Source organism: Salmo salar, chromosome ssa15 (assembly GCF_905237065.1).
Source record: "Salmo salar chromosome ssa15, Ssal_v3.1, whole genome shotgun sequence".
NCBI lineage: Eukaryota > Metazoa > Chordata > Actinopteri > Salmoniformes > Salmonidae > Salmo > Salmo salar.
This window is the reverse complement of record NC_059456.1, coordinates 5,786,572-5,800,403: the sequence shown is the minus strand read 5'-3', so window position 1 is coordinate 5,800,403 and position 13,832 is coordinate 5,786,572. Positions and strand designations below refer to the sequence as shown.

General features: G+C 46.6%; 1 protein-coding gene across 6 annotated transcripts in view; it reads right to left on the bottom strand.

Annotated features, from left to right (window-relative positions):
- Window positions 1–13,832, bottom strand: part of LOC106570910 (sodium-dependent phosphate transporter 2) — a 99,741-nt gene that overhangs the window by 49,972 nt on the left and 35,937 nt on the right. The window contains exons 1-2 of one of the 6 annotated variants that reach the window (XM_045695392.1): window positions 9,792–9,982; window positions 9,624–9,678 (exon numbers count right to left, since the gene is read on the bottom strand). The exons of 4 other annotated variants lie outside the window; for them this stretch is intronic. The gene's annotated coding sequence lies outside the window, so the exon portion shown is untranslated. Of the gene's footprint in view, window positions 1–9,623; window positions 9,679–9,791; window positions 9,988–13,832 lie in introns of those variants that run through there. One more of the 6 variants, XM_045695390.1, reaches the window with a different exon arrangement.

The following is a 13,832-nucleotide window of genomic DNA, read 5'->3' as shown; positions in this document are numbered from 1 at the left end:
GGCTTCTGGGAAAAACCTGCATTGATTCATGAAATAGATAAAGGTGTGCATACTCAAACTGCTAACAACGAGAAGATAAGACGAACCCGGGATGTCCTCAAGCAGCTTATCGACACTACTGCACTTTGGGCATGTTAGAGTTGGCTTTTAGGCGGCACGATGAACGGGACAGTTCTACTGACAAGAGAAACTACAAGGATCTTGCAGAAGGTGGTTCAACTGTGGCACAGAACCAGATAGCTGTGTGTGTGTGTGTGTGTGTGTGTGTGTGTGTGTGTGTGTGTGTGTGTGTGTGTGTGTGTGTGTGTGTGTGTGTGTGTGTATTGTCAGGCCTGATGTTCTAAACAAGGAAACAGTGAACAAGACAGCTGCAGCAGACAGACACCAGAACCATTCTAGAACCTTCACAGAACTCTCCCATCTGCTCATTCTAGAACCTTCACAGAACTCTCCCATCTGCTCATTCTAGAACCTTCACAGAACTCTCCCATCTGCTCATTCTAGAATGTTCCCGTCTCTTTGTATCCCCATTCGCTACTCTTCCTAGGGGTCCATAAAAAAAAACGAAACAAGTAACAAAACACTGATGGATAAGTCACACAAATTTAAACTACAATGATATACAAACAATACACCTAAAACAGAATGTAGTTCTGAGAGACCGAATTCACAAACCAAATCACATATATTTATACACTCATCCCTTACATACAGGCTCACATACAAACACTCACCTATGACACAAATCAACCCCCTCCAGAGAGACTTAACTTCTGTAAAAGCACATAGCAGCTTTAGCCAGTTTAAAAAATACCAGTGTTCACATTTAATTTAGGAAATAATTGGACAAGTTGGAATTTTCCCACACATACAGTAAAAGTATTTTGTTTCAGAAGAAGGTCCTACGCCAGTATATCTAGACTAATATATTGATGGGAATTAATAAAATCTTCAACAAATGCCAGTCCTTAATCAGAATAATCTGAGGGATTTTAAATTCTCTACGGTTCTTTACTGTCAAAACACGTTTGAGATAAATCTAGACAAAAAAAAGTTTTATAACCACATAACAGTGAGTCAGCCTTCCCTCCATTCCCTGCGTTTGTTGATTACAGTTCTGCTCTCATAGTCAATGGAATTCCATGGACCAACACATTCAATTGTGAGCCAATACTTTCCAGTATCAGATGGGTAATTTTTCATTTTTATTTAGTCTAACCATTATTTAATCCTACGGAGGTCAAATGCCACCTCTTTTGTTCCCAGACAAGCAAAACATATTTACCCGCTTCGAGGAAAACCCAGTGCCGCCGACGCTCACGAGGACTGTGAGCTCTCCTTCTCCATGACCGACGCGAGTAAGACATTTATCCGTGTTAACCCTCACAGGGATGCCGGCCCAGTGTTTCCGGACATTTTCGATCTCTCCCTATCACAGTCTGTTGTCCCCACTTGCTTAAAGATGTCCACCATTGTTTCTGTACCAAAGAAAGCAAAGGTAATGGTACTAAATGACTATCGCCCCAAGTGCTTTGAGAGACTAATCAAGGATCATATCACCACCTTACCCGACACATCAGACCCAATATAATTTACATACCGCCCCAACAGATCCACAGACGATACAATCGCCATCGCACTGACCTATCCCATCTGGACAAGAGGAATACCTATGAAAGAATGCTGTTTGTAGACTACAGCTCAGCCTTCAATACCATAGTGCTGTCCAAGCTCATCACTCATCTCGGGGCCCTGGGTCTGAACCCCGCCCTGTGCAACTGGGCTTCACCCTTGACTGCGTGGCCACGCAAGTCTCCAAATCATATCGTTAAATTTGCAGACACACAACAGTGGTAGGCCTGATTACCAACAACAACGAGAGCCTACAGGGAAGAGGTGAGGGCCCTGGCTGAGTGGTGCCAGGAAAAAAAACTGTCCCTCAACGTCAACAAAACAAAGGAGCTGATCGTGGACTTTAGGAGAGAGCAGAGCGAGAGAGCACGACCCCATTTCACATCGACAGGGTCGCAGTGGAGAGGGTGAAAAGCTTCAAGTTCCTCTGTGTTCACATCATTGACGACCTGAAATGGTCCCCCCCACAAAGACCGCGTGGTGAAGAAGCCACAACAGCGCCTCTTCAACCTCAGGAGACAGTGTGCAAAACAGCAGGGCTCTCTAGAGGGTGGTGCGGTCAGCCCAACGCATCACCAGGTGAACACTGTCTGCCCTCCAAGACATCTACAGCAACCGGTATCACAGGAAGGTCATGAAAATCATCAAGGACCTCAGCCACCTGAGCCAAGTCCTGTTCACCCCGCTACCATCTAGAGGATCATTAAGGACCTCAGCCACCTGAGCCAAGTCCTGTTCACCCCGCTACCATCTAGAGGATCATTAAGGACCTCAGCCACCTGAGCCAAGTCCTGTTCACCCTGCTACCATCTAGAAGATCATTAAGGACCTCAGCCACCTGAGCCAAGTCCTGTTCACCCCGCTACCATCTAGAGGATCATTAAGGACCTCAGCCACCTGAGCCAAGTCCTGTTCACCCCGCTACCATCTAGAAGATCATTAAGGACCTCAGCCACCTGAGCCAAGTCCTGTTCACCCCGCTACCATCTAGAAGATCATTAAGGACCTCAGCCACCTGAGCCAAGTCCTGTTCACCCCGCTACCATCTAGAAGATCATTAAGGACCTCAGCCACCTGAGCCAAGTCCTGTTCACCCCGCTACCATCTAGAAGATCATTAAGGACCTCAGCCACCTGAGCCAAGTCCTGTTCACCCCGCTACCATCTAGAAGATCATTAAGGACCTCAGCCACCTGAGCCAAGTCCTGTTCACCCTGCTACCATCTAGAAGGTGGAGACAGTTACAGGTGCATCAAAGATGGGACCGAAAGACTGATAACAGCTTCTATCTCCAGGCCATCAGACTGTTAAATAATCACCACTAGCCGGCCTCTGCCCAGTACCCTGCCCTGAACCTTAGTGACTGTTACTAGCCTGCCTCCACCCAGTACCCTGCCCTGAACCTTAGTGACTGTTACTAGCCTGCCTCCACCCAGTACCCTGCCCTGAACCTTAGTGACTGTTACTAGCCAGCCTCCACCCAGTACCCTGCCCTGAACCATAGTGACTGTTACTAGCCAGCCTCCACCCAGTACCCTGCCCTGAACCTTAGTGACTGTTACTAGCCAGCCTCCACCCAGTACCCTGCCCTGAACCTTAGTGACTGTTACTAGCCAGCCTCCACCCAGTACCCTGCCCTGAACCTTAGTGACTGTTACTAGCCAGCCTCCACCCAGTACCCTGCCCTGAACCTTAGTGACTGTTACTAGCTGGCCTCCACCCAGTACCCTGCCCTGAACCTTAGTGACTGTTACTAGCCTGCCTCCACCCAGTACCCTGCCCTGAACCATAGTGACTGTTACTAGCCAGCCTCCACCCAGTACCCTGCCCTGAACCTTAGTGACTGTTACTAGCCAGCCTCCACCCAGTACCCTGCCCTGAACCTTAGTGACTGTTACTAGCCAGCCTCCACCCAGTACCCTGCCCTGAACCTTAGTGACTGTTACTAGCCAGCCTCCACCCAGTACCCTGCCCTGAACCTTAGTGACTGTTACTAGCCGGCCTCCACCCAGTACCCTGCCCTGAACCTTAGTGACTGTTACTAGCCTGCCTCCACCCAGTACCCTGCCCTGAACCTTAGTGACTGTTACTAGCTGGCCTCCACCCAGTACCCTGCCCTGAACCTTAGTGACTGTTACTAGCCTGCCTCCACCCAGTACCCTGCCCTGAACCTTAGTGACTGTTACTAGCCTGCCTCCACCCAGTACCCTGCCCTGAACCTTAGTGACTGTTACTAGCCGGCCTCCACCCAGTACCCTGCCCTGAACCTTAGTGACTGTTACTAGCCAGCCTCCACCCAGTACCCTGCCCTGAAACTTAGTAACTGTTACTAGCCAGCCTCCACCCAGTACCCTGCCCTGAACCTTAGTTACTGTTACTAGCCAGCCTCCACCCAGTACCCTGCCCTGAACCTTAGTGACTGTTACTAGCCTGCCTCCACCCAGTACCCTGCCCTGAACCTTAGTGACTGTTACTAGCCAGCCTCCACCCAGTACCCTGCCCTGAACCTTAGTGACTGTTACTAGCCAGCCTCCACCCAGTACCCTGCCCTGAACCTTAGTGACTGTTACTAGCCAGCCTCCACCCAGTACCCTGCCCTGAACCTTAGTGACTGTTACTAGCCTGCCTCCACCCAGTACCCTGCCCTGAACCTTAGTGACTGTTACTAGCCAGCCTCCACCCAGTACCCTGCCCTGAACCTTAGTGACTGTTACTAGCCAGCCTCCACCCAGTACTCTGCCCTGAACCTTAGTGACTGTTACTAGCCTCCACCCAGTACCCTGCCCTGAACCTTAGTTACTGTTACTAGCCTGCCTCCACCCAGTACCCTGCCCTGAACCTTAGTGACTGTTACTAGCCAGCCTCCACCCAGTACCCTGCCCTGAACCTTAGTGACTGTTACTAGCCTGCCTCCACCCAGTACCCTGCCCTGAACCTTAGTGACTGTTACTAGCCAGCCTCCACCCAGTACCCTGCCCTGAACCTTAGTGACTGTTACTAGCCTGCCTCCACCCAGTACCCTGCCCTAAACCTTAGTGACTGTTACTAGCCGGCCTCCACCCAGTACCCTGCCCTGAACCTTAGTTACTGTTACTAGCCAGCCTCCACCCAGTACCCTGCCCTGAACCTTAGTGACTGTTACTAGCCTGCCTCCACCCAGTACCCTGCCCTGAACCTTAGTGACTGTTACTAGCCGGCCTCCACCCGGTACCCTGCGCTGAACCTTAGTGACTGTTACTAGCCGGCCTCCACCCAGTACCCTGCCCTGAACCTTAGTGACTGTTACTAGCCTGCCTCCACCCAGTACCCTGCCCTGAACCTTAGTGACTGTTACTAGCCGGCCTCCACCCAGTACCCTGCCCTGAACCTTAGTTACTGTTACTAGCCAGCCTCCACCCAGTACCCTGCCCTGAACCTTAGTGACTGTTAATAGCCTGCCTCCACCCAGTACCCTGCCCTGAACCTTAGTGACTGTTACTAGCCGGCCTCCACCCGGTACCCTGCCCTGAACCTTAGTGACTGTTACTAGCCGGCCTCCACCCAGTACCCTGCCCTGAACCTTAGTGACTGTTACTAGCCTGCCTCCACCCAGTACCCTGCCCTGAACCTTAGTGACTGTTACTAGCCTGCCTCCACCCAGTACCCTGCCCTGAACCTTAGTGACTGTTACTAGCCGGCTACCACCCGGTACTCTACCCTGCCGCCCTATGTACATAGTCATTAACACTGGTCACTTGAATAATGTTTACATATTGTTTTACCCACTTCATAGGTACTGCTGTACACACCTTTTATATTCATATTCTGTCCATAATGTCTACACACACCATCCTACACGTATATTTATATTCCAGACACTGACATTGCTCATTCTGATATTTCTTAATTCCGTAATTTTTTTGTGTGTGTTGTTTTGTATTGTTAGGTATTACTGCACTGTTGGGAGCTAGAAACATATGCATTTCGCTGTATCTGCAATAACATCTGCAAAATATGTGTATGCAACCAATAAAATGTCATCCATTTTGTTTTCAAGCAGCATATTTTTAAAGGCCTAGTGCAGTCAAAAATGGGATTTGCCTGTGTTTTATATACAATTCCACACTATGAGGCCGGAATAATACTGTGAAATTATGAACACGATGGTGAAATGTTTTTGAGGGATGGAGTTTTGGCCTGCCTGATGACATCACCAAGCAGTACATTTGTTAATAGACCAATAAGAAAGAGAGTTCCAAACCTCTCCGCCAATAACAGCTAGTTTTCAGTTCTCCCCCCCACTCAGACCCCTCCCAGACAGTCCTAGCAAAATTCTTACTTGAGAAATTGCTCTTTGCTAAGAAGCTGTGTTTCTTTTTGACCATTTTAATTGAAAACAATCACAGTAAGGTACTTAATTGTTACCCAGATATTATTTGATACCGAGATAAAAACGGCTGCATTGGGCCTTTAAACTTTCTATTTCAAATCTTCTAATCAGGCAAAAACTCACTCAACCTTACCTCTCTGCCTCTCCTGGCTCTCTCCTTTCCGCTCTACCTCTTCTGCTTTTAGAATACCTTTCTTCAAATCCAACCAAATTACACACTTTCTGAGCTACATCAAATTTGACCACGAAAATGGCCAAAGAAATTTACTGAACAAAAATAAAAAACGCAACATGCAACAATTTCAAAGATTTTACTGAGTTACAGTTCATATAAGGAAATCAGTCAATTTAAATAAATAAATTAGGCCCTAATCTATGGATTTATGACAGGGACTACAGATATGCATCTGTTGGTCACAGATACCTAAAAAAATCATTAAAAAAAAAATGTTTGACCTCACAATGGGCCATAGAAATAGGCTACACAGTCAGAGCATCCAGTTGACCTTGACCAGCCTTCCCGTTGTTGAGCTAACTTTTATCCAACCTTGTAAAGACACCTTTAAAATGCCCACAAGAGCGAATCTTGACTTTGTTTCAGCTGAAAGACGAGGCCCATATAGCTTACCCATGATGTTACACAATGATTTAAGTAAATAAGTCATCATTTTAGTCAAAGTATGATATATTTGGTGTTGGAAGTGGTAACTTCTGATATTTTATGTGTCAATGCTGTTTGTTTCCCCTATGATACGACGTTCTAATACTTTTCAGTTTAATTTCTTTATGTTACCACCCACCAGCGTCGACTTGTTTAGTCAGCAGAAATTCCTGCAAAGTTCTTCCTCTATGTGAGTCACGACTGAGCTGAACCAAACACCTGTTCGCCATAGCCTCCACTTGAGCCATGGAGCAAATTAAAATAGGGGGTGCAGACTTTTTATCAGCACATTATCATTATCCACTGGATCATTTGTCAAGTTTGAGTTAGTCTGTATATTCTGTACATTCTGTATTTTGTAATATTCTGTATTATTTCTGTACTATTCTGCACTATTCTGTATAATTTTGTGTGATATAATAACATTTTGGAAACCCGCTCTCCCCGTCGCTTCAAGATTAATGGTTTTGAAATCACAAGTGTCTATCCATATTACCAAACCGCTAGGCTAGCTAGGCTATCCATATTACCAAACCGTTCAGCTAGCTAGGCTATCCATATTACCAAACAGCTAGGCTATCCATATAACCAAACCGCTAGGCTAGCTAGGCTATCCATATTACCAAACCGCTCACTAGCTAGGCTATCCATATTACCAAACCGCTCAATAGCTAGGCTATCCATATTACCAAACCGCTCAATAGCTAGGCTATCCATATTACCAAACCGCTCAATAGCTAGGCTATCCATATTACCAAACCGCTCAATAGCTAGGCTATCCATATTACCAAACCGTTCAATAGCTAGGCTATCCATATTACCAAACCGTTCAATAGCTAGGCTATCCATATTACCAAACCGTTCAATAGCTAGGCTATCCATATTAACAAACCGTTCAATAGCTAGGCTATCCATATTACCAAACCGTTCAAAAGCTAGGCTATCCATATTACCAAACCGTTCAATAGCTAGTCTATCCATATTACCAAACTGTTCAATAGCTAGGCTATCCATATTACCGGAGTGTCATCTTATTCTTTCTATGGCAGATTCGGGGCCGCAATTTATGGAAGATCTTTGGAGATAAAGTCAAAGACACTGGTTTCCCCTATCCATCTGTGGTGAAGTTTTTACTCAATGTTTATGACAAATCCAACTCCAGAACCAGCCATTGCCTAGCCAGCTGGCTATTCTTTTGAATATGGTGTAGCAACAACAGATAACATTAGCTAGCTAATGTTAAAGATTTATCAGAAACCTGCTTCATTCTTTATAGGAAAGGAATAATGTCGAAATAGGGGCGGCATTGCCCTCTAGTGGGGGCATTTAATGGTTCAGGCCATGGCCTGTTCCTGTAGCGTTCAATGAAAAATACAGGCAAAAGAAAGAGAGTGTATAAAAATTGAAGTGATTTAAATGAGATGACGCTTATAGCAGCCTGTACTCCATGATCTAGCTGCGAGACAGTGTAGTCTGAATCAACAGCCTGTACTCCATGATAAAGCCACGAGACAGTGTAGTCTGAATCAACAGCCTGTACTCCATGATAAAGCCACGAGACAGTGTAGTCTGAATCAACAGCCTGTACTCCATGATCTAGCCGCGAGACAGTGTAGTCTGAATCAACAGCCTGTACTCCATGATCTAGCCGCGAGACAGTGTAGTCTGAATCAACAGCCTGTACTCCATGATAAAGCCACGAGACAGTGTAGTCTGAATCAACAGCCTGTACTCCATGATAAAGCCACGAGACAGTGTAGTCTGAATCAACAGCCTGTACTCCATGATAAAGCCACGAGACAGTGTAGTCTGAATCAACAGCCTGTACTCCATGATCTAGCCGCGAGACAGTGTAGTCTGAATCAACAGCCTGTACTCCATGATCTAGCCGCGAGACAGTGTAGTCTGAATCAACAGCCTGTACTCCATGATCTAGCCGCGAGACAGTGTAGTCTGAATCAACAGCCTGTACTCCATGATAAAGCCACGAGACAGTGTAGTCTGAATCAACAGCCTGTACTCCATGATAAAGCCGCGAGACAGTGTAGTCTGAATCAACAGCCTGTACTCCATGATCTAGCCGCGAGACAGTGTAGTCTGAATCAACAGCCTGTACTCCATGATCTAGCCGCGAGACAGTGTAGTCTGAATCAACAGCCTGTACTCCATGATCTAGCCACGAGACAGTGTAGTCTGAATCAACAGCCTGTACTCCATGATAAAGCCACGAGACAGTGTAGTCTGAATCAACAGCCTGTACTCCATGATAAAGCCACGAGACAGTGTAGTCTGAATCAACAGCCTGTACTCCATGATAAAGCCACGAGACAGTGTAGTCTGAATAAGTGGGCCACAGTGACAGTCATCAAGGACATCAAACATGTGTGATGTGCGTTTTTGTCCTATATTTATCCCGCAGGAGGCCTTTTGCCTTTTGGTAAGCCGTCATTGTAAATAAGAATTTATTCTTAACTGACTTGCCTAGTTAAATAAAAAGGTACAAAAAACCCCCCCAAAAAACGACGCAGCTTTTATGGCCATTTATTCTCTAGAAACAATCTAGGATCCGACCACTCAGTTCTAGCATTACTTTGACTGATTGATTACCCAATCACCATTAGATATCCCACTGTTGGCCCACACGTCTTCCTTTTGTAAAATGTAACATGAACCTTGGCACTGCAGCTCCACTGACTCCGCCGCAGACAGACACTGACTCCGCCGCAGACAGACACTGACTCCGCCGCAGACAGACACTGACTCCGCCGCACAGCTCCAGAAAGATGCTATCGATATAGCACAGACCGGCTCTGACCAACAACACACACACGGTGTACGGCATCAGGACCCATAGCTAACAGACACACGGTGTACGGCATCAGGACCCATAGCTAACAGACACACGGTGTACGGCATCAGGACCCATAGCTAACAGACACACCATCATCTGATGAGGACTCACAAGGTAGATAATAAAAGATCCTCCATGACACCTCAACAGTGTACAGGCTTGATACCTACAGCAAACGCACACACACAAAAAAGGTACAGATTACTTACAATGGAATCCTCAATCACTACTTAAGGGACAGAGAGACATATAGCTGGTCTCGCAGTCAACTCCACTCACCTTCAGCATGCAGTCTCCTCACATCAGAAAGAGAGGGAACAGAGGGGAAAGGGACGGAATACAGAAAGAGAGGGATCAGATCAACATGCAGTGAGAGGAATGAAGATAGATGAGAGAGAGAGTGAGGAGAGAGAGGAGAGGGAGAGAGGAGGATCAGCAGATAGTGTCGATGTTGCGGCCACAGCGCAGCAGTCTAGACTCTAGACTGCCTCTTAAAGGAAGGAATCCGCAGCTGCATCACAGCACAAGCTGTCAAATCAGAAATCAGCTAGGAGGCAGAGCACCACAGACTGGCCAATTGCACGAGGGGAGGCCAGGGAGATGGAGACGGAGGTAGTGAATAAAACAGGGGATGTTGAGGGGAGAGAGGAGAGATGGTGTGTGTATCTAGCAGCCAGCAACAGCCATGCAGTTGGACCAAGGGCATTGTGAACCCCCTCTCACCTTCACTACCACATTGTAACAGAAGTACCCTGTGACTCCCTCCGTCACTACCACATTGTAAAACAGAGAATACACAGCCATACACCAGAGGGGCTTCTGGAATCACAGATTACACACGTGCTGTGTTTGCAACAGAAAATAGAACACGCTAGCAGCTCGCGGACGGAATGAAAATAAAAACACCCTTTTTTTTGTTGTTGTGTGGAACGAATGGCTAACTGAAGACGGGACGACCAAGCATTCATGCGGTTGAGTCTGTTTCTGCAGTAACGTGGACTCTTAACATCTCGGGATAAACTTTGTTGCTTCTTACTGAAACAAGCAAGATGTTGTACCAAACGAGTCTTCGGGTTGCCTAGGCAATGCCCCCCTTCCTTCAGCAGCACGCAGATATATAATGAATAGAACGGGCTTTGGATCTCTTACTCTGCCAATCTGACTGGTAAACTCATGGGTACACTCACAATGGCTGCTTGGTATTGTGATGCAATCGTTTCCATGGTAATAAGGAGCGTCCATTCAAATGATGTTAACCGATGTGCCACATGCAATGGAATGTATTTCTGTAATGTCAGTTACATTTACATTTTAGTCATTTAGCAGACGCTCTTATGCAGAGCGACTTACAGTAATGAATGCATACATTTCATACATTTCATTTCTTTGTACAGTTGAATCAACAAAATCACAGCACATATTTAAAAAAAAAACGGGTACATATCCTGCTTTCACTTCCTGCTTTGCTCCTATAGGTCCTGTACACTTGCTATGGGTGTCAGTCCAGCCATTATTGACTTGAATGGAGACGCCCGTCCAGTTCATTCTATTTCCATGGCAACATACGCAGTCAGGATCGGAGAGGGGGAAATATTTTCACCAGCGCAACTTTTTTGTTGTTGTTGATGTTGTTGCTATTCAAAAACGGTTATTACTGTGACCACAGTCATTTGGCTGGACAATAACCATCATCCAAAATTCCATGACCGTCACAGCCCTACTCGTAGGTCTGAGTCTGCAATACTTACACACACACACACACACACGTTTTCCTGCCTCTACTCTATGGCACAATCACTCGTTTCAAAGAGGAGGTGAACGGTATGCTTTATGCTGCCCTCTCCTCCTCTCTTCACAGGCAGACACCAGCTCTCACAACAAAACAACGACACAAACAGGGATTGCTCGCCAAGCTGATCTATGGCCAGCTGTTAAGAGTTATGCGATCTAAAAAGGCCAGAGTACTGGTGTCGGTCTGTTCACTCTGGGCTGATCTAGGAACAGCCTTTTAGAGTACTCCATCTGTCTTTCTTTGAGTCTTTGTGTCAGCCTCGTCCTTCTCTTTTCAGCAATCATTAACACGGCAACAGCCATGATACCCATAGCAACCATTATACTACAGTGACCATGGTTATCATTGCAGCAGTCATATAGTCTTGCCAAGTAAAAAAAAAAAATATATATATATATATATATACACATATATACACATACACTGCTCAAAAAAATAAAGGCTACACTAAAATAACAAATCCTAGATCTGAATGAATGAAAATCTTATTAAATACTTTTTTCTTTAGATAGTTGAATGTGCTGACAACAAATCACACAAAAATAATCAATGGAAATCCAATTTATCAACCCATGGAGGTCTGGATTTGGAGTCACACTCAAAATTAAAGTGGAAAACCACACTACAGGCTGATCCAACTTTGATGTAATGTCCTTAAAACAAGTCAAAATGAGGCTCAGTAGTGTGTGTGGCCTCCACGTGCCTGTAAGACCTCCCTACAACGCCTGGGCATGCTCCTGATGAGGTGGCGGATGGTCTCCTGAGGGATCTCCTCCCAGACCTGGACTAAAGCATCCGCCACCTCCTGGACAGTCTGTGGTGCAACGTGGCGTTGGTGGATGGAGCGAGACATGATGTCCCAGATGTGCTCAATTGGATTCAGGTCTGGGGAACGGGCGGGCCAGTCCATAGCATCAATGCCTTCCTCTTGCAGGAACTGCTAACACACTCCAGCCACATGAGGTCTAGCATTGTCTTGCATTAGGAGGAACCCAGGGCCAACCGCACCAGCATATGGTCTCACAAGGGGTCTGAGGATCTCATCTCGGTACCTAATGCCAGTCAGGCTACCTCTGGCGAGCACATGGAGGGCTGTGCGGCCCCCCAAAGAAATGCCACCCCACACCATGACTGACCCACCGCCAAACCGGTCATGCTGGAGGATGTTGCAGGCAGCAGAACGTTCTCCACGGCGTCTCCAGACTCTGTCACGTCTGTCACGTGCTCAGTGTGAACCTGCTTTCATCTGTGAAGAGCACAGGGCGCCAGTGGCGAATTTGTCAATCTTGGTGTTCTCTGGCAAATGCCAAACGTCCTGCACGGTGTTGGGCTGTAAGCACAACCCCCACCTGTGGACGTCGGGCCCTCATACCACCCTCATGGAGTCTGTTTCTGACCGTTTGAGCAGACACATGCACATTTGTGGCCTGCTGGAGGTCATTTTGCAGGGCTCTGGCAATGCTCCTCCTGCTCCTCCCTGCACAAAGGCGGAGGTAGCGGTCCTGCTGCTGGGTTGTTGCCCTCCTACGGCCTCCTCCACGTCTCCTGATGTACTGGCCTGTCTCCTGGTAGCGCCTCCATGCTCTGGACACTACGCTGGCAGACACAGCAAACCTTCTTGCCACAGCTCGCATTGATGTGCCATCCTGGATGAGCTGCACTACCTGAGCCACTTGTGTGGGTTGTAGACTCCGTCTCATGCTACCACTAGAGTGAAAGCACCGCCAGCATTCAAAAGTGACCAAAACATCAGCCAGGAAGCATAGGAACTGAGAAGTGGTCTGTGGTCACCACCTGCAGAACCACTCCTTTATTGGGGGTGTCTTGCTAATTGCCTATAATTTCCACCTGTTGTCTATTCCATTTGCACAACAGCATGTGAAATGTATTGTCAATCAGTGTTGCTTCCTAAGTGGACAGTTTGATTTCACAGAAGTGTGATTGACGTGGAGTTACATTGTGTTGTTTAAGTGTTCCCTTTATTTTTTTTGAGCAGTGTATATACACACACATACAAATATAGTCTTAGCAGCAGGCATATCGTCGTCGCGGCGGGCATATCGTCGTCGCGGCGGGCATATCGTCGGCGCAGCAGTCACTCCCACTAGAGTATAGTTTATGGTTCAGAGAGAAGAGAGTCTCAGGGTAGGAGTGCTGTTACAGGATCAGTTTTGTCTTTTGGATCACAATGAATAGGATTATGTGGACAGACGGTCGAGCAGTAACAAATAACTATATACCTGTGCCACTCTCAGTGAACTACTGGTGAAGTGGGAAGTTTACATACACTTAGGGTGGAGTCATTAAAACTCGTTTTTCAACCACTCCACAAATTTCTTGTTAACAAACTAGTTTTGGCAAGTCGGTTAGGACATCTACTTTGTGCATGACACAAGTCATTTTTCCAACAATTGTTTACAGACAGATTATTTCACTTATAATTCACTGTATCACAATTCCAGTGGGTCAGAAGTTTACATACACTAAGCTGACTGTGACTTTAAACAGCTTGGAAAATTCCAGAAAAT